The sequence below is a fragment of the Myodes glareolus genome, chromosome 8 (assembly GCF_982192425.1).
Source record: "Myodes glareolus chromosome 8, mMyoGla1.1, whole genome shotgun sequence".
NCBI classification, from domain to species: domain Eukaryota; kingdom Metazoa; phylum Chordata; class Mammalia; order Rodentia; family Cricetidae; genus Myodes; species Myodes glareolus.
In genome coordinates, this window is record NC_142033.1 from 106,931,704 (window position 1) to 106,954,268 (window position 22,565).

The 22,565-nt window shown below is 39.8% G+C and overlaps 1 protein-coding gene and 1 pseudogene across 1 annotated transcript in view; both read right to left on the reverse strand.

The window, feature by feature from the left end:
• Positions 1–8,361: 8,361 nt before the first annotated feature.
• LOC125396604 (uncharacterized) overlaps positions 8,362–22,565 on the reverse strand; it is a 31,971-nt gene continuing 17,767 nt past the window's right edge. Inside the window, exons 5-6 of the transcript XR_015002882.2 lie at positions 19,649–19,804; positions 8,362–10,407 (exon numbers count right to left, since the gene is read on the reverse strand). The gene's annotated coding sequence lies outside the window, so the exon portion shown is untranslated. The remainder of the gene's footprint in view (positions 10,408–19,648; positions 19,805–22,565) is intronic.
• On the reverse strand, positions 10,706–18,983 carry LOC146894002 (stathmin pseudogene; annotated as a pseudogene).

The following is a 22,565-nucleotide window of genomic DNA, read 5'->3' on the forward strand; positions in this document are numbered from 1 at the left end:
GCAGTGCCCTTGTGTGAAGACAGACATGCAGACAAATGCCCATGATCATGAGGAAATATACCTTAAGTAGAGCCTTGTGGCAGGAACAATTCATGTGGCAGACATTACTCTTATCGTCTCATGCCTCTAACCCAGCTCAACTAACTGCATCTGCCCCTAGGTGATGTGGTCTGCCAGGGTGCTCAGCTCATGTACTCCAGCCCTCACTCACTGGCTGCATCTCAAGATATTACCAAGTCTCTGTGTTTGAATACCAATACCTTCTCAAATATATAGTCAGTATTGCACATGTTTGGGTAATCATGTACTTGCAAAGATAGTTTTATCACATTTTATTTTGTGTGTCTGTGTGTGTGTGTGTGTGTGTGTGTGTGTGTGTGTATCTGCAGTCAGGTGCACACACGCCATAGTGCAGTCAGAGGACAATTTGAGAATTGGTTCTCTCCTTTCATCATGTGGGTAGGAAAGTTAGGTCAGTAGAGCTGGCAGCAAGCCACATATTGGCTTGTCTGTCTTGCTGACTCCAGCTATAACTTTTGAGAAATATGGAAGTATGTTTATGGTATGTTTCTAAGTGTGACAGGTATATTAATGAGGGTAGGGCATGTGTGATTTGTGTGTCTGCATGGCTGCCCTTTTCGCATGTGTGTGTTTGGAACAGTCTTAATGGTTGTTTGGTCGAGAGTGGCAGAGGTGTTGTGGAGAGGAATATTGAATGAGAATGGGCATCATAATATGAACCCAGGAGATACTGGACTTAACTGAATGTCATACATGAGATAGTTGCTATATAAAGCCACTACAGCACCATTCTCCCAGGACTTTCCCCAGGGGAACAGGGGAGGAGAAGTCAAGGGGATCAGAGGCTCAAGATCACCCTTGTCTGCACAATTAGTTTGAGGTCAGCCTTGGCCACAAAAGTACCTCCTGAAGAGAAAGAAGGGGGGATTGGAAGAAAGAAAGGAGAATGGAGGAAGTGAGAGGAAAGGGAAATAGGTAGTGGAGGTGAGACTCATCTACAGCAAGACACACCCATGCCACACCTCTACACCTGAGTCAAAACATCAAGGTCAGTGACCACTGATACCTGAGAGAGGGAAGTGACTCTGAGGTGCCTTTTCTAGCCTGGATCCTACCAACTGTCACCCCCTGTGCCCTGTCTGCTCTTTCTGTGGCTCCCATCACACACACACTCATCCACAGAACCAGTGTAACCTCCACCCTCTACAGTGACAGTGTCACTTGGTCATTCAGCCCCTCCTTCTCCTCAGAGCTGGACAAGGCAGCCTGGTGTGCCTTTACAGCCTCCCTCAGCATAAAGACTTCTCTGGATGTTTCTATAATCTACAGGTGGCCAGGGATCCATGAAAAGTAACCAAGAACCAAGCAGGGACCAGGAACCTCTTCACCGGGCAGCTTGTTACAGGGTCATAGATTCAGGACAGGGGTTGAGCTGACCCAGAACTTATATTTGTTTACCCCATAAGATGAAAACATTCCTTTTATTTTTAAATGTTTAATAAGGAAAAAATCCAAGAAAAGATTAATTTTGTGACCCTTGAAGGGATCCCAAATCACATTATCTATAAAGTTATATTGGCAAGTGACTCCTTTTTTTATTTTTTAAACTCAGGATATCCACAATGGTTTTGGTTTGAGATGTAGATAAAATTAATTATCATTTGATGCATGAGTATCCTATAAGCAAATTATAAACATAATGAATAATATTAGAACATTGAAAGCATTGTGTAGAATACTCTGTAACCAAGAACAGGATGCAAACTATGTTGAGTATTATTTGTTACATTATCATATTGATCATAAAAATCTAGAGAATAGATTGGAAAGAGACCCATTTGTTTAGTAGTTCTGGTATCTAGAACATAAGTTCATATCTGTCCTTAATAGGAATAAGAATATTATGACATCCTATGCAAAAAAGAAGTGATTCACCTCCCAAGGAAAAATGAAATACAGTCCCTTTTTCAGATGGAGAAATGAGTCTATTATGGTCAATATCCAGTCATTAACACAGAGTTATTAGTATTGATAGCAGGAGCTGAATACAAACAAGATGAAGGATATAATGATGAGGAACAAAAGAGCAATACACTTACTCAGTGGTACTCACTGCAGATGCATGGGTCAAAGAAGCTTACAATGGCAGAAAACAGTTTTGCAGTTGATATAGGACTCTGTCTCCTATAATACCTTCTCCCTTGGTGTTTAGGTTCTTACATTGGCCCTACTGGGCCCAATTAAATTCTGATGAGATGGTTGATATCTCTCTTTGCCCCTTAGCTGAAACGTTGCCATCTTTCCTGTGACTTCCATTGCATCTCACCCTGCATAGTTGTTCTTGAAGGCCCACAGTCAGAGAAGGTGAAGAATCCATAATGTTTTAGTGCATCTATGTGCAATATCAAATGCATTTCCCTTCCAAAATTTTCAGCCAACCAGACTTCCAAGTTTCAAAATTCGTTAAACCACACAGGCCTATCTCAAGGCAGTTCAGAATCCTTCTATAGAGAAATGATTTTGAGCTCTGGAACATGTATAACCTGGGGGTCAATCTTAAAATTTAAGAGTAAATAAGTAAAGTGTCTGACTATCCCTTGATACACTCCCCTTTTTGTTTTTTGAATAATTTCTGGTTTGATGTTCTATGTGGCTTTTCAATTATACCCTGACCTTAAGGATTATGAGAAATGACTGTAATATGTTTAATTTCCATTATTTACAATTCAAAAATTTTTATTTATTACATATTGGCCAGTTTTCCCTCCCTTCCCTTCTCTAAGCACTCCACAACTCTCCTCTCCCCCACATCCAAACCAGCCATGGCATATCAGGTTGCAGTAAGACTAGACATCTCTTCTATTATAGCTGAGTGAGGCAATCTTGTAGGAGGAAAGGGTCCCAAAAGCAGGCAACAGATTCAGAGACAGCTGGGGCTTCCACTGTTAGGAGTCCCAAAAGGCCAAGCTACACAACTATTATAGGTCAGTTCCATGCAAGCACCTGGTTGGTGGTTCAGTTTCTGTGAGCCCTATGTGTCCAGGTTAGTCGATTTTGTGTATTATCTTGTGGTGTCCTTCACCCCTTTGGCACTCTTACTTTACCCTCTTGTACAGGATTACCTGAACTTGATCTACTATTTGACTGTGGGTTTCTGAATCTGTTTCCGTCAGTTGCAGGGTGAAGCCTCTTTGATGACAACTGAGCTAGACATTCATTAATGAATATAGCAGAATGTCAATAGGAATCATTTGACTTTTTTGTGCCAGTCATGTTTTATTGATTATTTCCTATCATCTACTCTTATTGGGTGTGTTTTCTTTTTGTTCTAGCACTTTCAGGTGTGCTGTTATGTTATGTATAAAATCTTTTGAATTTCTTTATGAAGGCACTTATTGCTGTGAACTTTCCTCTTACCACCACTTTCATCGTGTTCCACATATTTGGGTACATTGTGCATCAATTTTTATTGAAATCTAGGGCATCTTTAATTTCATTCTTTCTTTTTTGACCCATTGGTAATTCAATAGAGTTGTTCAGTTTCCATTAGTTTGTAGGCTTTCTGTTGTTTCTGTTGTTTTTGGAATACTTGTACAACATAAGCAGAATCTGAAACAATTCTTAAAGGTTTATAAACTGTAATTCAGGAAACAAAACATGCAGTTCTACCTGTTGATCTTAGCAAAAAAGAATTATTAATAGATTGATGACTATCTGGACCATGAATCCTTCCTAATCCATTAGATGAGCCATCAGTAAAAGAAATTTCTTCCTGGGGAATGGGAGATAGTTGGACAATTTTTGTAATCACAAATTCAAATCATATCTTGTCAGCAAGATAATTATATCCTATCTTTCCATAGTAATCTGTAAATGATTTGAAAGCTATTAATACACCAAAACACTGATTGTTACTTATGGGTAATATACAGCAACAATCAAACCTATATAATTTTGATATCAAGTCATGCCCTGGTTTACTAATTGAGCAAGAAGAGTAAGGGAAACTGATATTATTCTACTCCTTATTGCACACACAAATCCATTCCAAAGGTTTATCCCCTTGTGCTATAGTAAACATATGAGACAACATAGTGGAGGAAATAAGTTTAAAAGGAGCCAAGGATTCACATGCCACACAAATGCCTTAGTCTGAATTCAAATATCTGTAGTTCTTATTCTGTCTCTGGAGGTAATATATGAGAAATAGCCAATGCTGCCTCTCCTTCTGAGGCTTTAAATAGAATGGTTAATGCATCATTATATACTCCTAATGAAGGTCATAGCCAATTAATGCCTGCCACTAATTTCTGAAAATCATTGCTTTTAAGATGTCTTGTCTAATGAATATTTTTGGTTTTGTGTGGAAAAACAGTTGTTCTAGTAACTAGTTTTTGTAAATACTGCAGGGTCTGCTATTTGCACCATTTCAGTGCAATAAATTCATTGTGGTTTTTGTGGCATATTCTGAGTCATGTGAGATATGAATTGTAGGTCTTCCTTTTTGGATTAGGCTAACAGGATATCATCTATATTTTGAATGATATGAGGTTAAGGGAATGCCTGCCTCACAGGCTCTTACACCTTTCCTATGTAGTACTGACACAAAGTAGGACAGTTTGTCATGCCTTGAGGCAATAAAGTCCATTGATATTGGAGGAGAGGTTCTTTATAGTTGATGGAGGGAAAGACGGCAAATGCACATTATCAGGATGAATAAGTATACTTTAAAAGCAATCTTTTAAATCTAAAACTACTGAAGGCTAATCTTTAGGAATACCTGTGGGAGTAAAGCTGGCTGTAAACCTGCCATTGTCTGTCTAGTTTTAGCATTTTCTGGTCTTTATAATGTAAATAAATCCATTCCAAAGGTTTATCCTCTTGTGCTATAATATCTTTAGGTGACAATTTAGGGGGTAAATAAGTATGTTTGAGGGCAACAAAAGACACACAAATGCATCTTGGTTCTGATTCAAATATCTGTAGTTAATTTTTGCTATCAAGATGGACAAAAGCAAAGAAAGTTCAGTGCCATCTCTCCTCCTAGAGTTTAAATGAACTTATTAGTGCATAATTAGGTGTTAAATATTTTGCCTTTGCTGAAGTTGTACTGGCAATACCAATCACATCTCATGAGGTCAGGAAGGAATATGTAAATGAAGTAGACTTCTTCATAGGCTCTCCAAAGTCTTCACCAAAATGGAGAGAATTCAAGGTCATATTTGTCAGTATATTATTCATGCAATGCTGCAGGGTAATTTTCAGGAAATGGAGTGCATTAATATAAAATAGTGTCCAATGAGGAAGCTGGCCTCAGCACACATAGAGGTGATACTATTTTAACTTTTGATTTTGCCTTGACAAGCAAAATCAACTTTTTCTCTCGTACCAATTTTAAAGTTTAATCATAAAGTTTATATTCACTCGTGGAATTCACGATCATTCCTTCATCAATAGTGTCCTTATCTTCCTTACTTGGCTTAATAACAGTTCATGTTAATAAACAAAGGACCCAAAATTGAATGGGGAACTTTTCCTTGTTTTCTTGTTTATATGCCTTTTCAATATTGTTTTGTGCCTTGTCCCATACTTCATCTAAAATTCTGGAAACCAGGAGTTATAATCAAAATCAATTTTTAAGCAATCTTATATTTATGATTTTAATACTTGTGTGGCATCCGGCAAAGCCTTTTCTGGTTTCTGCTCCATCATTCTCACTAGCCTGCTCTGAAGGTCGCATTCTCATAACTTGTAGCTGACTTCTTTCTGTTCAATTACAACTTTTCACCAATCTAGAGGTGGTAGGGTTCTCCTAGGAGAATGGCACCAATAAGTGAGGGGGACTAACGCCTCATAAATAGCCAACTTTATTCAGAATAAAATTTGAAGAAAGAATGAAAATGAAATTGATGCCCTAGCAATGCTGAAGCATGCATGTGCAGCCCATATTTAGCTATTCTGTTGAACTTGTCCATATGGTTTCATGGTCTAAGTTAATGAGGGCGACTGACCAGGTCTCTTCCTCAAGAGGGAACAAAATCTCATTACAGATGGTTGTGAGCCACCATGTGGTTGCTGGGAATTGAAATCAGAACCTTTGGAAGAGCAGGCAGTGGTCTTAACTGCAGAGCCATCTCTCTAGACATTAAAGAATAAGTTTGCAAAAACAAACAAACAAACAACACAAAAAAACTTTAATCAGTATCCCAAACAATTTATATTCTGCAAATTAAGAAAGGTAACATGAGTAAAGTTCTCATGAGTTTGATAAATATACAATAAAAAGAAGCTACATGGGAAAAAACATGTTTTTCCATTAAAGCATATAAAGAACAGAGAAAACTTGTCTCGAAAAACCAAAATCCAAAACATACAAAAAGCATATAAAGACTAATTCAAACATTTAATTGAATAACAACAGCAAGCAATACTGAATAATGTGAAGTCAAATCACACATATCTGTTACATGTGGGAGCAATACAAAAACATATTTGAAGAACAATTCCATGCTTTGAAGAAACTGAGGTCACAAGACTTTTATCTTGTTTGCCTGGAGTGTTCACATAAGAATCCAATATTCTCCTCAAATGACTACTTTCCAGGACTATATTCTGACAATATACCCAAATTAATTTTAATTTTAGAAAAAAAATATAACATATACATGGAGCTCTTTTTAAAATATATTTAGTTACACACACACACACACACACACACACATTGTATTTGTACCATTTGTATACCTGGTGGCCAAGGAAGCCAGAGAGTGCATCAGAACTCCAGGACAAGGCTTTATTAAGTAGTTCTGAGCTATCTGATGTGGGTGCTAGGAACCAAACCTGGGTACCCAACAGCGGTACAAATGAATCAAACCCCCAATTGCCAAAAATATCATTATGGTGAAGAAGATGAAGATATGTCACTTTCCTTTCTGTCTTCTATCACTTGGAGGTGATGAAATCCACTGTTTCTTGGTCATTGAAGGATTGAATGGACTTCCATCCCTCTGCGAATAGACTCTCCACACTGCTTTCTTTTTCTTTTCGTAATTTTTAACAGTGATTTTGATGTGAATAAAGACAACAAAAGATTTAGTTGAGTAGAGATAAGTCCAGATTACATTAGGGCAAGTTCCATAATGTAATATATTCTCTTTTAAATAATTTATTTTACATGCGTAAGTGTTTTGTTTGTATATATGTCTGTGTGAGAATGTTGGATATCCTGGAACAGGATGACCTACAGACAGTCGTGAACCTCCATGTGGGTGCTGTGAATTGAAACTATTACTTATTGGAAGAACAGCTATTGTTCTTAATTGCTGAGCCTTTGCCCACATCTCTTTTGGATTTTTTTTTTGAGACAGAATGTCTTACTTAGCATTTTGGCAATGAAACACTGTGACCAAAAGCAAGTTGGGGAGGAAATGGTTTATTTTGCCTACCCCTCCATATTGCTGTTCATCATTGAAGGAAGTTAGGACAGAAATTTAAACAGGGCAGGAACCTGGAGGTGGAAGCTGACGAAGAAGACATGGAGGGGTGATGTTTACTGTCTTACTCCCCATGGCTTACTCAGTTTATTTTCTTATAGAGCCCAGGACCCTTCCCCATGAATCACTAATTAAGAAAATGTCTTAGAGCCAGATCTTATGGAGACATTTTCTCAGTTGAGGTTCCCTTTCAGGTAAGTCTAGTTTGTGTGTGAAGTTGACATGACTACCCAGTACAAATGATCACTTGTCAACTTGACACAAAAACTAAGCCCCAACATTTCCTCTCTTATTCATTCACAAGATCTCACTTTAAAAACATAAATAAATTTAATAAAAGTCTTACAGTCTTTACAAATTCAAACAATAAAAAGTCTTCCTACTATGACTGTTGTAAAAAATCAAAATTAAATACATTCTCCCTTCAAGAAAGCAGGACAACCTGAAAAAAGCAAAACCACACTCCGACAGTATAAATAACTCAACATACAAAAACTGGGATACACTCACAATCTTTGGGGCTTCTCCAAAGGGCTTGGGTCACTTCTCTGGTTATACCCTCTGCAGGATACAAAACTTCCCTTCTAGGCTCTGACTGGTTCCACCTTACCACTGCTGATGGTCTTGATGGGCACCCCATGGTACTTGCAACTCCAAAATGGAATCTTTGACTTGGTGTGCAAAAGTCAACTGCTTTTATTAGGTTCATGGGATTTTTCTCCAGTATGTATTCTTTCCTGATTTTGAAGATGACTGCTATGTGCAAAAGTTTTATCATATTGATTACATCTATAGTGTTTCTCTTCAGTATGATTTTTTTCATGTTTCTGAAGATAACCTTTCTGTGCAAAGGCTTTTCCACATTGATGACATTCATACTGTTTCTTTCTAATAAAAGTTCTGGGTACTTGAAGATGACTGTGCTTTGCAAAGTCTATATCACCTTGATTAAATGTGTATGGCTTTGTTTTCATAGCTGTTCTTTGGTGGAATTGTAAAGAGGAATCTGATCTAAATGATCTAAATATCATGTTGTTTACATTCATAGGTTTTCTCTTCATTAAGGAATTTTTTTTGTGTGTCTGAAGATACCTGTGATCATTAAAGACTTTAGCACATGCTTCACGTTTATAGCATCCTTTTCCCATACGAGTTTTTTTTTTACCTCTTTGAAAAGAACTGGAAGAACTCAGAGCTTTAAGACACTGATTATATTTATAATATTTTCCTGTAGTGTGAGTCAAATTACATAAACCAGGACAAACAGAATTCCCATATTCCTTGTGCTCATAAGGCTTTTCTCTGGCGTATGTTTATGTATTCTCACTAAAGTTAGAAATCCAATTAACTGTACACCTGTAGCACATTTACCAAGTCTTTTCATAGTGGAAACTACCTTCAATCTTCTAATTTTTCTGGGAGAAACAGAGGTTAATTGCTTCTTTCTATATCCCTTAGAGTTACATGGCTTGTATCCTGAATGACAGATGACACACCAATTAAAGGAACAATAACAAACAAGAGGTTTTCAGATTGAATTTGCAGTATAACTTCCTATTTCTCATAGAAATATGGTATAGTGATTAAGATCTCTCCACCAAGACAATCTTTTGACTCTCATAAACTACCCTTGTCAATGAAATATAAAGTATATTGTAGTAGGAGGAGCGGCGGGCTGTGTCCCACCGCCTGGCTAGTTTAGCCCCAAAATAATTACACAGAAACTGTATTCATTTTAAAACTGCCTGGCCCTTTATTTTTAGCCTCTTATTGGCTAACTCTAACATCTTGATTTAACCTATTTCTAATAATCTGTATGTCACCATGAGGTCATGGCTTACTGGGAAAGATTCAGCATATCTGACTCTGGTGCCTGCCTTCTTCCTCCCAGAATTCTGTTCTGTCTACTCCACCCACATAAGGATTGCCCTATCAAAAGGTCAAGGCAGGTTCTTTATTCGACCAATGAAAACTACACAAATAGAGAACCTCATTTACCTGATTCTTTGATGTTGCATATTTAGTTTGTTCCTAAAGTCTGCTAAAGTGAATACTGATAATAACATTTCTACAAATACATTGCAATTTATTTTGAATTTTATCTTTCAGACAAATTTCCAAAAATTATATTACTGAATAAGAAGTCTGAACATTTTAATACTTATATATACTTTATATTTATTTACATAAGCATATTTAAATTGAATAAATACATTTACCTAAATAAATGAATGTATTACATATGTAGTATTTTATTTGTTTATTTATTTTCATAAATACCGCATAGTGGCAGACAAGTAAAATAACTCAGAGTCACACAGCTAGGTGGCTCCAGAGTCTGTTTTCTTTGTCCGACCTGTTTTGATGATCTTTCTAATGAGTATACACCTGCTTTTTTTATTGCTTTATATATAATACCATTTAAAATTTTCACCTCCTCCTCTTCTCCCATTTCCCTCCCACTCCCTCACTCACCCTCCCCAGTCCTAAAAGAGGGCAGGGTACCCTGCGCTGTGTGAAGTTGAAGGCCCTTCCCACTCCATACAGGCCAAGGAACATATGCACCCAAGTTGACTAGGATGCCAGAAAGACAGCACATGCAGTAGAATCAAATCCCAGTGCCATTATCATTGGCTTCTCAGTCAGCCCCCATGGCAGCCACATTCAGAGAGTCCAGTTTGATCACATGCTCGTTTAGTCCCAGTCCAGCTGGCCTTGGTGAGCTCCCATTAGATCAGTCACACCATCTCAGTGGGTGGACAAACCTCTCGCGGTCCTGACTTCCTTGCACGTTTTCTCCCTCCTTCTGCTCTTCATCTGGACCTTGGGATCTCAGTCCAGTGCTCCAATGTGGGTCTCTGTCTCTATCTCCATCCAATGCCAGATGAAGGTTCTATGGTGATATTCAAGATATTCATCAGTGAGGCTATGGGACAAGGTCAGCTCAGGCACCCTCTACTCTATTGCCCAAGGACCTAGCTGGGGACATCCCCTTGGACACCTGGGAATCCCTCCAGAGTCAACTCTCTTGCAAACCCTAAAACGGCTCCCTTAATTAAGATATCTTCTTACCTGTTCCCATTATCTGCCCTTCCTTCATCTCAACCATTTCACTCCCCCAAGCTCTCCCCAATCCTCCCTTTCTCCCTTCTCTCTCCCCCTCTCCCCTTTCCCCTACCCTACTCCCACTCCCATGCTCCCAACTTTTGCCTGGTGATCTTATGTGCTTTCAATTTCTAGGAGGATCTATATATGGTTTTCTTTGGGTTCACCTTATTATTTAGCTTCTCTAGGATCATGAACTATAGGCGTAATGTCCTTTGTTTATTGCTAGAGTCCACTAATGAGTGAGTACATACCATATTCATCTTTTTGGGTCTGGGTTATCTCACTCAGGATAGTGTTTTCTATTTTCCATCCATTTGCATGCAAAATTCAAGATGTCATTGTTTTTTGTTTGTTTGTTTGTTTCTGCTGAGTAGTACTCTAATGTGTATTCCATACTTTCTTTATCCATTCTTCCACTGGGGTGGGGGACCTAGGTTGTTTCTAGGTTCTGGTTATTACAAATAGTGCTGCTATGAACATAGTTGAACAAATGCTTTTGTAGTATGATAGGGCATCTCTTGGGTATATTTCCAAGAGTGGAATTGCTGGATCCTGAGGTAGGTTGACTTCCAGTTTCCTGAGAAACCACCACACTGATTTCCAAAGTGTTTGAACAAGTTTGCATTCCCACCAACAATGGATGAGTGTTCCCCTTACTCCACATCCTCTCCATCATAGGTTATCATTGGTGTTTTTGATTTTAGCCATTCTTACAGGTATAAGATGGTATCTCAAAGTTGTTTTGATTTGCATTTCCCTGATCGCTAAGAAGGTTGAATATGACCTTAAGTGTCTTTTGGCCATATGAACTTCTTCTGTTGAGAATTCTCTGTTCAGTTCAGTATCTCATTTTTAATTGGGTTATTTAGAATTTTAATGTCTAGTTTCTTGATAGACTATGAATACTTTTCAAGGTGGATTTAGACATTTTTGCATCACGACATGACTACAATCTATAGGGACCAGGGACTAGAATGTGGTGATTTGAATAAGAGTGTATCCATAGGACTGTAGGATTGAATGCATAGTCACAAGAGAGGGGTTTTGTTTTGCATGGGTTAGAAGGTATGGCATTGTTGGCGTAGGTGTGGTCTTGTTGCAGGAAGTGTGTCACTGGGGCTGGGATTTAAGGTATCAAAAGAGGAAGCCAGATCCAGAGACTTTCTCTCTTCCTGCTGCCTACAGATGGTAACTCTTAGTTACCAAGTCTTCTGACATGACACCATGCTTTTCACCATGACAATGATAGACTAAACCTCTGGATTGTAAGTAGGCCCAAATTAAATGCTTTGTTTATAAAAAGTTGCCATGGGCATGTCTTTTTCAGCAACAAAACAATGACAAAGACATGCTAATCTTTGGTTTAATTTTATCAGTTGAAGGCAACCTCTCCAAACTGTACACACACCAATTTGATTTGCCTTTACTTCATTGGTATGGTATGAATTAACACATGCTGGAAAAGTGCACAGAAAGGCACTTACTCTCCCATATCAGATCCTTATTTGTAACAGAGACCAATGCACCTCACTGGCTTAAACAGCATGCTGCTGTTATTCAATTAAATGTTTATATCACTATTGTAAAACATATTTTTGCCATGTATGGCCTCTCCTTGTGATTGTATACAGACTGAAGTCAGGAGAACTTTGCTCATGTGACACTTTTTTTGTTTGTTTTTTGAGACAGGGTTTCTCTGCATAACAGCCCTAGCTATTGTGGAGTATGTGACATTTCTTAAGCCCCAGAGTACACATTGTCTGGTGCTCTGAATGAAGTTGATTACTGAATAGACTTTAACCCACTTCAAATATTGGCTACATTTTCCCAGGTCTCACTGTATGCAGAGAGTTATCAGGGCTCTACCCATGACCACATCTCCAGGCCCTCACTGGAAGATTCTAGAAAAAAGGTTCCATAAGGCATGTCCCAAGTCCCTCATGGGAGGTTTCAACCCTAAGACATGTTCTTATCAGGATGCAATAGTATCCTATTTCACCACTGAGTCACAGTTCTACTCCTAGGTTACTTTAAATGATGCATTGCACTCTTACTTATTGCCATAATTGAGTTTTGGGTCCAGAATATCAGACTATCTTCTGAGCCCCCAACTCCATTTCTTCCCTTAGCAAGTGTTCCATTGTGGTTTTGTCTCCCTCTCACAGGGAACTTATACTCCTGTGATGGTTGTGATATAAGTGGCATATCAGAAGATATAACATGACATGTGTTGGAGGGTTATAGGAATCAGAATCCCAGAGCAGTGGTGTGGCAGGCCAAGAGGACACCATTGGCAAGGTGCACATACCTACCAGTACATGATGCGTCCCTTCATCATACTGGGTACTGAGAAAGGTGGTCCTTGAGGTTCCAGTTTGTAGAGGTGATGAATGCAAACAGAACAGCTGAACTCTGCTCACTATGGCTCTGTGCCTGTAGCAGCTGTAGCTGTGTGGCTGAGAATGCCCTGCATGTCCTCATCCTTCTGTCTCTATCATGAGGTGGGAAGCGACGCAGGCAGAAACACACCTTGGTGTATTTGTTGGGTGTTCCCCTGTTTCCTAGAAGGCCCCCTACTGAAACCTAAAGGAGTCAGTGCTCCATCAGTTAGTTCTGTGCACAGAGATGCACAAGAACCACATGTCTGACCCTCAATAGAAGGGGAACCGGAGATTGAGCTGGTGTCAGAGGAATACTGAATGAGAATGGGCACCATGAGATAGAACCAGGAGACACAGGACCCATCAGAATGACATACCCAGACAGTTGCTGTATAAAGCCACTACAGCACCATTCTCCCAGGCCTCCTCCTGTGGGCACAGGGGAAGGGGAAGTCAAAGGGATCATGGTATCAAGAGTATCCTTATTTGAACAATTAGTTTGAGGTCATCCTGAGCCACGAAAGTACCTCTTTAAAAAGAAAGATGGGAACAGAATTGGATGAAAGCAAGGAGAGGGGAGGAAGATAATGGGAGTGAAAGTTGGGGAGGAAGGAAATCTGGAGGGGACTGGAGATGAAGCCCATGTACAGCAACACACACCCATACCACACTAATGCACCTGAGTCAAAACCTCATGATCACTGGCCACCTATGCTTGAAACAGGGAAGTGACTCTGAGGTGTCTTTTCCAGAATAGATCCTACCAACTATCACCCCTCTACCCCGTCTGCTCTGCCTGTGGCTCCCATTACACCCCACACAGAATGATCCGTGCTCCACAGAACCAATGTAACCTTCATTCTCTGCAGTGGCACTGTCACATGGCCTCTCAGGGCCTCCTTCTCCTAAGAGCTGTGCAGGGCAGCCTGGTGCACCTTTAGGACCTCCTTCAGCAGCTCTGTAAGCTACAGGGAGCTGGAGTTCCATGAGCAGCAATCACCCAGGGCCAGGCAGGGACCAGAAACCTCTTCATCGGGTAGCTTAGTACAGGATCACAGATTCAGAATGGGGGCTGAGCTGACTTAGAATGAGTATTTGTTTACCCCAGGGGCTGAAAATGTAACTCATATTTTTGAATGTATAAGAAGGAAAAAATCTAAGGAAAGATTTATTCTGTGACCCTTGAAGGAATTCCAGACCATATTTGATGTTTATCCATAAAGTTATATTGGCACATGACTCTATCTGCTCATGACCAACAGAAACCAGACACTCTGTCATCTACAGGTCAGCAAATACTTTGTCTTTTTGACCCTTCATAAAAAAAAATAAAAAAAAACCCAGCCTCCCTTCCTCTTAGAGTCTTTGTAGGCCCACCATGGGTAACGCTGGAGTCTGGAACAGCCTGGTCATGCCAAAAATGCAGGAACCCAACTTGGCTTTCAGTCTTTTCTTGGAGGCCCAAGGTTGACCTGTGACCATCACGCATGCACATGCACACAATGAGTCCACAAAAGATATAATTGGTGGGGCAGTGTCTTGGGTGGTAAAGGCACTTGCTGCCAAGCCTTTCTATACTTGAGTTCAACCCCTGGGACCCACACTGTTGAAGGAGAAAACCAATGCAGGCAAGTTGTCCTCTGACCTCTACACATGCCTCAACCCTCAACTAAAGAAATACATATAATTTAAAAATGCTTTCAGGTGGGAATTTGGATTCAAATCCTAGCTTATGATACATCTTGTGATTGTGTGGCCTTGTGTGACTGAATTTACCTCTCTTTTCCTGTTACTCCATATGGGAATAATTAGAGAGAGCAGTAAGAGTGCCACCCTTGTTACCATGGTTACAATGACCAGTTACAGCATCAGCACCCAGAGTGGGTCTAACCAAGACTCTTACTTCTCTGTGTCTCAGTTTCCCATGTGAAAATAGGCAGGTTTCACATGACCTTGCCAGCTAGGACTTTTTCAGTTCTTGACAGCAAAAGGAGGGAACCTACCTTTTTGTCCTTATCCATTTCTAGAGCCTCTTGGGTACAGCTCTGGGCCTGGCATGTCCTCTCAGACTCTGTACAAAACTCTCAGACTGCTGTTTGGCTATGGCTATATTTCATGCTGCACCTGCCACCCATCTGGGGTTCTAGGGATATTAAGACCCTAGAGGCCAGGGTTATGCAGTTCTTCCCACCCAACCATGCTGAGCTTGTGGCATACTACCTCAAAGAAGGTTTTGGATTTCCATCTGACAGGAACCTTCTGGTCCTGCCATGCAGCTCTAGCGACCAGCTCTGTGTTCCTGGACAAGGAGTTAAGCCTGTCTCTGTCCTAGCTTCCTGACACTCAGGAGGCTGAGGCAGGAGGGTCGGTAGTTTGAGAGCTATCTTATGAGTTCAGTGGCAGAGAAAGACTGCCTGAAGATATAAGGACACATAATCCCTTGTGAAGGCTTTTGTTTGTGTGCCTCTTGTTGCCCTGTTTGCATTTGAGAGAGTCTCAGTGTGTAACTCTGCCTCACCAAGTAGGCTACATCAGGGTTTTCAGGTCAGAAGAGTCTCAGTAGGGAAAGTGCTGCCCACTATGCACCAGGTTGCTGTATAAACAAAGTTTGGTGGTAAAACCTTTTATCCCAGTAATTGTGAGTTGGGGGCAGGATGGTCATGAATTCAGGGTCAGCCTGGACAACGTGAGCCTCTGTTATAAAAAACTCCCAAAAAGCAATGAAGAGAAAAAAATGACCAGGGCTCAAGGATGACTCAGCAGGTAAAGGTGCTTGCTGCCTAGCCTAACAGCTTTGGTATGGTCCTCAGCACCCACATAGTGGAAGAAGATGTCTGCGTTCCACAGGCTCCCAGATGACTTTCCCTGCATACTATGTATTGCACATACACAGAAAAGAAAAATAAATCTGAATAGAAATATTAATAGCTGGAAAGATGGCAAAGTGGTTAGAGCACGGGCTGCTCTTGCACAAGACCAGGGAGTGATTCCCAGCACCAACACGGCACACACCTGGCACTACAGGGTGCTATAGGGCACTGCAAAACCAAGCAGGATGAAGCCAATAAGTGAGGTGGACAACAGTGCTGTGCAACAGCCAGCAGTAATCAGTCTCAGACAACACAGACTCTGGGGGTCAAGAAAGGCCACATGAGGAAAGTTCTCATGAGTTCAAGCGACATTCACAAGGATACACCAGACACCAAAACCAGGTTTTTCCATAGAAGCATGTAAAAGGGAGTTTAAACTATCCTTATTATCAGCAAGCAACAATGAGAAGTCTGCAGAAAACTCACTTCTGTATGCTATGCTTTAAAGGAGCACAAAAACCTATTTCCAAAACAGTTCCCTATTTTGAAGAACCTGAGGTCATAACAAACTTGTCTGGTTTTCTTGGAATGTTTTCACAAGTACTCAGAATTCTCTTTAAATGATTCCAGTATTGGCATCTATTCTACCAGTCCTCCCACCCCCTTTCATTTTTAAACACAGGGTATTCACAGTGGCTTTGACTTGAGATGTTGAAATAAAGATAACTTGATGCATGAGTAAACATAATGAACAGTACTGGAACAGTTAAAGTATTGTGTGCAATACTCTGTAACCAAAAACAGAGATTAAAATGATGTTGAGGACTATTGGCTATCTATATGGTTAATTTTGGAGAATGATCCGTGAGATACTGAGAAGGTACATGCTCTTGTGATTTAGTGAAATGTTTTGTACATCAATTAGGTCCATTTGAGTCATAACATTGTTTGTTCCATTACTTTTCTTTTAATTTTCTGTCCAGACTACCTATCTACTGGTAAGACTGGGTTGGTGGAGTCTCCCACTGTTAATGCGTGGGGTTCAATATTTGATTTACTCTTCAGTAATGTTTCTTTTACAAATGTGGGTACCCTTACTTTTGGGAGATAGATGTTGAGAACTGAGATGTTACTTTGGAGGAATTTTGATGAGTATGAAGTATATCCTTCCCAATCTATTTTGATTAATTTTGGTCAATGGTCTATTTTATTAGATATTAATAAGAAAGCTACACCAGCTTGTTTCTTGGGTGTATCTGTTTGGAAAATCTTTTTCCACCCATTATTCTGAGGTAATATCTACCTTTCAGGTTGAGGTGTGTTTCCTGTATGCAGCAAAATAATGGGCCCTGCTTTCACCCCCATTCACTTAGTCTATGCATTTTATTAGGTAACTGAGTCCATTGATATTAAGAAATACTAACGGCCAGTGACAGTTCATTCCTGTCATTTTGATGTTGTTTTTGGTGGTGGCAGTGACCTTGTGTGTTTCCCCTCTTTCCCACCAACAGCACTGTGGAGCTTATTAAGCATTCAAGTGCAGTAGCATTTGATAAGATGGGGACAGAATTGGGATTGCAAATGAACAGATATTCAGCATCTAACAGGTTAGAAGAAGCCACTACATTCTTCACAAGCATCTTCCACGGAGGCAAAACAGTACTGGCCGTTAACCCAGCACACCAAGTTGCTCAAGCGGAAAAGTTGCAACGAGAGAAATAGCTAAATTAGAAAGACCAACACTTTGTAAAAGAGTGAAACACTTTCAGTTTCTCCCCTTGAGCCCCTAAAACATCTCACGGTCTGAATCTACCTATACAGTCCTACATCAGCTTTCAGAATATTTGTCAGGAGGGAAAAAGTAAAATGACACTAGCCAGTATAGTCTAGATATTTAAGAAGGGGTCGGGGAGAAAGTCAGTTCTCAGAAGAAATTAGTCAGCTTCAGCCTCCCATGCCGGGTCTTTGGATTCTTTGTTTCTCTGCACCTCTTGCAAACACTCCAGCTCGTCAGCCATCTCTGCCTCCTGGTTTTCTTAGCTTCCATTTTCTGGGTCAGTTTCTCCTGTCATTTTGCTGAAGTTATTGTTGTCTTCGATGACTTTCTGATGCGCTGCTTTCTCATGCTCCCACTTCTCAGCAAGCTGCTTTTGGATGTCTGCTTCCTGATACTTGCACCATTCTTTTGCAGCTTCTAATTTCTGAATTTCCTCCAGGGAAAGGTCCTTCTTCTTTGTGGGGGAACGGAGGAAATTGGGGACGGATTCTTTTGACTATGGGCTGAGAATCAGCTCAGAAATCTGCCCTGAAGTGCGCCTCTCCAGTTCTTTCTCCTGAATGTCAGAAGATGCCGTGCCGAACAGAAGACGAGACTGGCCGTGCACCCTCTACAATCTACTGGGAAGGAGAGTCTGCTTACTCGGAGCTGCCTGGCCACTCTCCTTCTTTCGGTTTTGATGGTGTGAAATCACTTATGCCCTGTGTTTTCTTTGGTGAAGTTAATCTTGACATTACCCTTTTAGTAGCTTCTACAGGGCTGGATTTGTGGATGGATATTGTTTAAATTGTTTTTCTCATGGAATATCTTGTTTTCTCTATCTATGGTAATTGACAGTTTTGCTGGGTGTAGTAGTCTAGGCTGGCATCTATGGTCTCTTACGGCCTACAAAACATCTGTCCAGGCCTTTCTGGCTTTTAGTCTGGTTGAGAAGTCAGGTGTAATTCTGCTAGGTCTGCCTTTATATGTTATTTGGGCTTTTTCCCCTGAAAGTTTTTAATATTCTTTCCTTGTTCTGTAACTTAGTGTTTTGATTAGAATGTGGTAGAGGACTTTCCTTTCTGGTCCAATTCATTTGGTCTGTAAGCTTCTTGTACATTTGTAGGCATCTCTTCCTTTAACGTTAGGGAAATTTTCTTCTATGATTTTGCTGAAAATATTTTCTGGGCCTTTGAGCTGGGATTCTTCTCCTATGTCTATTCCTATTTTTTTAGTTTTGGTCTTTTCATAGTGTTCTGGAGTTCCTGGATGTTTTGTGCTGAGAATGCTTTAGATTTAGTATTTTCTCTGGCTGATGTATCGATATCGTCTACGCCTGAGATTCTTCTATCTCTTGTATTCTGTTGGTGATGCTTGTGTCTGTAGTTACGGTCCACTCCTCTGGATCTTTCATCTTCAGAATTCCCTTAGTTTATGTTTTCTTTAATTCCTCTATTTTCAGGACTTAGACAGCTTTACTCATTTCCTTCACCTATTGTTTGTATTTTCCTAGATTTCTTCAAGGGATTTATTAATTTCTAATAATAAATAGGGCCTCTATCATTTTCATAAAGTTGGATTTAAGGTCATTTTCTTGCACTGCAGCTTTGTTGGAATATCCATGGCTTGTTGTAGTAGGATAGCTTGAATTTGGTGGTGGCCCTGGCTGTTTATGATTTTGTTCTTAAATTGCCTCTAGTCATCTGGGTTTGTAGCTACTATAAGTTTAGGTGCTGATTTCTGATTTTTGTTTGGTGGATATATTTTGGATGTTTTCCCCTTATTTCCTGGCTCCTCTTTAGTCTCCTGGTCTGAGTGGCCTGGGGTTCTGGTGACCAGTAGGGTGTCTCCACTGAGGACTTTGCATCCTGCATGACCTCTAGGGTGTTGGGTGCCAATGTTGCCTTTGGGGTTCCATCTACCTGTGTGGCCTCTGAGGTTCCTAGTAAAGACCTCCAGTAAAGCAGAAGTCTTCATCCAAAACTGTGAGCTAGGATATCAAGCCCAGGGAAGAGGGTGCATTTTGGGGCTGTTGGGTGAACTTTAAGAAGTGTTAACAGGCATTGGATTATATCTTACCTGAAGTACCTAGTACTGTTATAGCCTCCAGTAAAGCCGAAGTCTTCTGCCAGAGTTGTGGCCCAGAATATGGAGCATGTGGGGGAGGGCGGGTCTTAGTGGGCTACCTGGACTATGAATCCTTTGATGATTGAGTCATCAATTGAAAGGTTCTGCCTGTAAAATAGGAAAAGGTTGGACAATTTTTATAATCATAAATTTAGGTCATATGAGAAAACCCCTATGTTGCCATAGTAATCTGCAAATGGTCTGAAAGTTCATACAGTTTTTTTAACACATTTAACCATTGATTGTTAACTAAGGGTAATATAATACAGCAATAAACAAAGTCTTATACTTATACTTGTTGATAGCAGGTCCTGCCCTGATTTACTAATTGAGCAAGAAGAGTAAGGAAAGCTGTAGTATCTTTTACCTCCTAGGCTGTAAATAAATCCATTCCAAAGGTTTATACTCATGCTAAAATATCAGTAGGTGACAATTTAGTGGCGTAACTGAGTAAGTCTGACGGCAACAAAGAATCCACAGGATACACAAATTACTCTTTGGTTTGGAATCAAATAGCTGTAGTTACTTTTTGCCTCTCAAGATAATATGTGAGGACAGGCCAATGCCATCTCTCCTTCTAAAGTTTTAAATGGATTCGTTAGTGCATAATTAGGTGTTAAACATTTTTATTTAACTGAAATTGCATTGAACAAACCAATCGTGCCTCATAGGGTCAGGAAGAAATTTGTAAATGAAGTCAACTTTTCCATAGTCTTTATCAAAATAGAGAGAATTCAAGATTAGATTGATTAGTAAATTACTCACCCCATGCTTCAGGGTCATTTTCAGAAAATAGAAGATATGGGTGTAATGGAGGCTCCAATGATGGAGCTGAATGAGCTGTTCTCAGCACATACAGGGGATGCTAGGAGCTGAATGAGCTGTTCTCAGCACATACAGGGGATGCTAGGAGCTGAATGAGGTGTTCTCAGCACATATAGGGGATGCTATTTTAACCTTTGATTTTGACTGGACAAGGAAAATTACCTTCTTGCCTCTTTTACTAATTTTAAAGTTTAATCATAAAGTTTATATTCATTCAAGAAATTCACTCTCACTCCTTCATGATTAATATCCTACATATCTTCCCTAGTTTGATAACAGTCCATGCTAATAACCAAAGGAACTTTTCCCCGTTCATAAGCCCTTTCAACATTATTTTGGGTTTTGTCCCATACATCATCTAAAATTCCTCATTATGAAAACCAGGAGTTATAATCATAATTATTTGGAAGGTATATAATATTTGTGATTTTTAATGTTTAATATTTGGGCTCCTTCTTACTTTAAAAATGTCCTAGCTCAACATAAGGCAAAGTCTTCCCTTGCTTCTGTCCATCATTCTCACTTGCCTACTTCCCTGAGGTCACCAATCTCTTAACTTGCAGCTGACGTCCGATTTTTGTTCAAGTGCCACTTCTCACCTCTCTACAGGTAGTGGAACCGGGCAAAATGGAGCAGACAAATGAGGAGAATTAAAGTCTCATACAACAGCCAACCTCATTCAGTGCCCCAGACAATTTATACACTGTGAGTTAAGAAAGGTCACATGAGTGGAGTTCCCATGAGTTCAAGCTGTATACAATGATTTAAAAAGAGTCAAATAAGATAAAACCATGTTTTTCCATACAGCATATTAAGGATAGTTCAAACATTTAATTGAATAACACCAGCAAGGAATACTAAGTAATCTAAAGTCAACTCACACCTATCTGCTACAGTTGGGAGGAGCATAAAACCACATTCAAAGAATAATTTCATGGTTTGAAGAACTTGAGACTACTGTTTTGTTTTTATTGGACTGCTAACAAAAACATTCAGAATTCTCCTTAAATGACTCCTATCCAGGGCCGTGTTCTGACAATAACCTAAATTAAATTCATTTTGATTTTAGAAAAGAAAAGCATAACATATACATGAAAAAGCTCTTTTAAATTATGGAATCTCTCTTTCTCTCTCTCTCTCTCTCTCTCTCTCTCTCTCTCTCTCACTCTCACACACACACACACACACACACACACACACACACACACACAATCTTTGCACTATTTGCATCATTCCTGATGCCCAGGGATGTCAGAAGAGTGTATCAGACATCCAGGTCAAGTCTTTGTAAGTACTTCTGAGGCTTATGTTGTGGGTGCTAGGAACCAAACTTAGGTACTGAACATCAGCAGTACTACTTTCTGTCTTCTGCCTCTTGGAGGCGATGAAATTCCCTGCTATTTAGTCCTTGAACAATTCAATGGATTTTTATCTCTCTGTGAATGGACTTTGAACATTACTTTTTATTTCAATTGTTAACACAGTTCTCTTGATGTGAATGATGATAAAAAATTTAGTTGAGTAGAGATAAGTCCTGATTATGTTATGGAAAGTTCCATAATGTGATATGTTCTTTCTATAATTAATTTTTATTTTACATGCATATTTTTTTAAAATATGTATGTCTGTGTGAGGGTGTTGGATACCATGGAACAGGACTTTCAGATAGTTGTGACCTTCCATGTATGTGCTGGAAATTGAAACTGTGTCCTCTGGCAGAACAGCCAGTGGTCTTAAATACTGAGGCATCTGTCCACATGCCCCCCTTTTTTTTGATTTTTTGAGACAGGATGTCTTGGCATTTCAGCAATGAAGCATCATGACCAAAAGCAAGCTGGGAAGGAAAGCATTTATTTGGCCTACACATCCACATTTCCATTCATCATTGAAGGAAATCAGGACAGAATCCTAAATAGGGCAGGAACTGAGAGGCGGGGCTGATGCGGAGGCCATGGAGGTGTGCTAATTACTAACTTGCTCAGTCTGCTTTCTTCTAGACCCTAGGACCCTTCCCCATCTATCACTAAAAAATTGTCTTACAGTT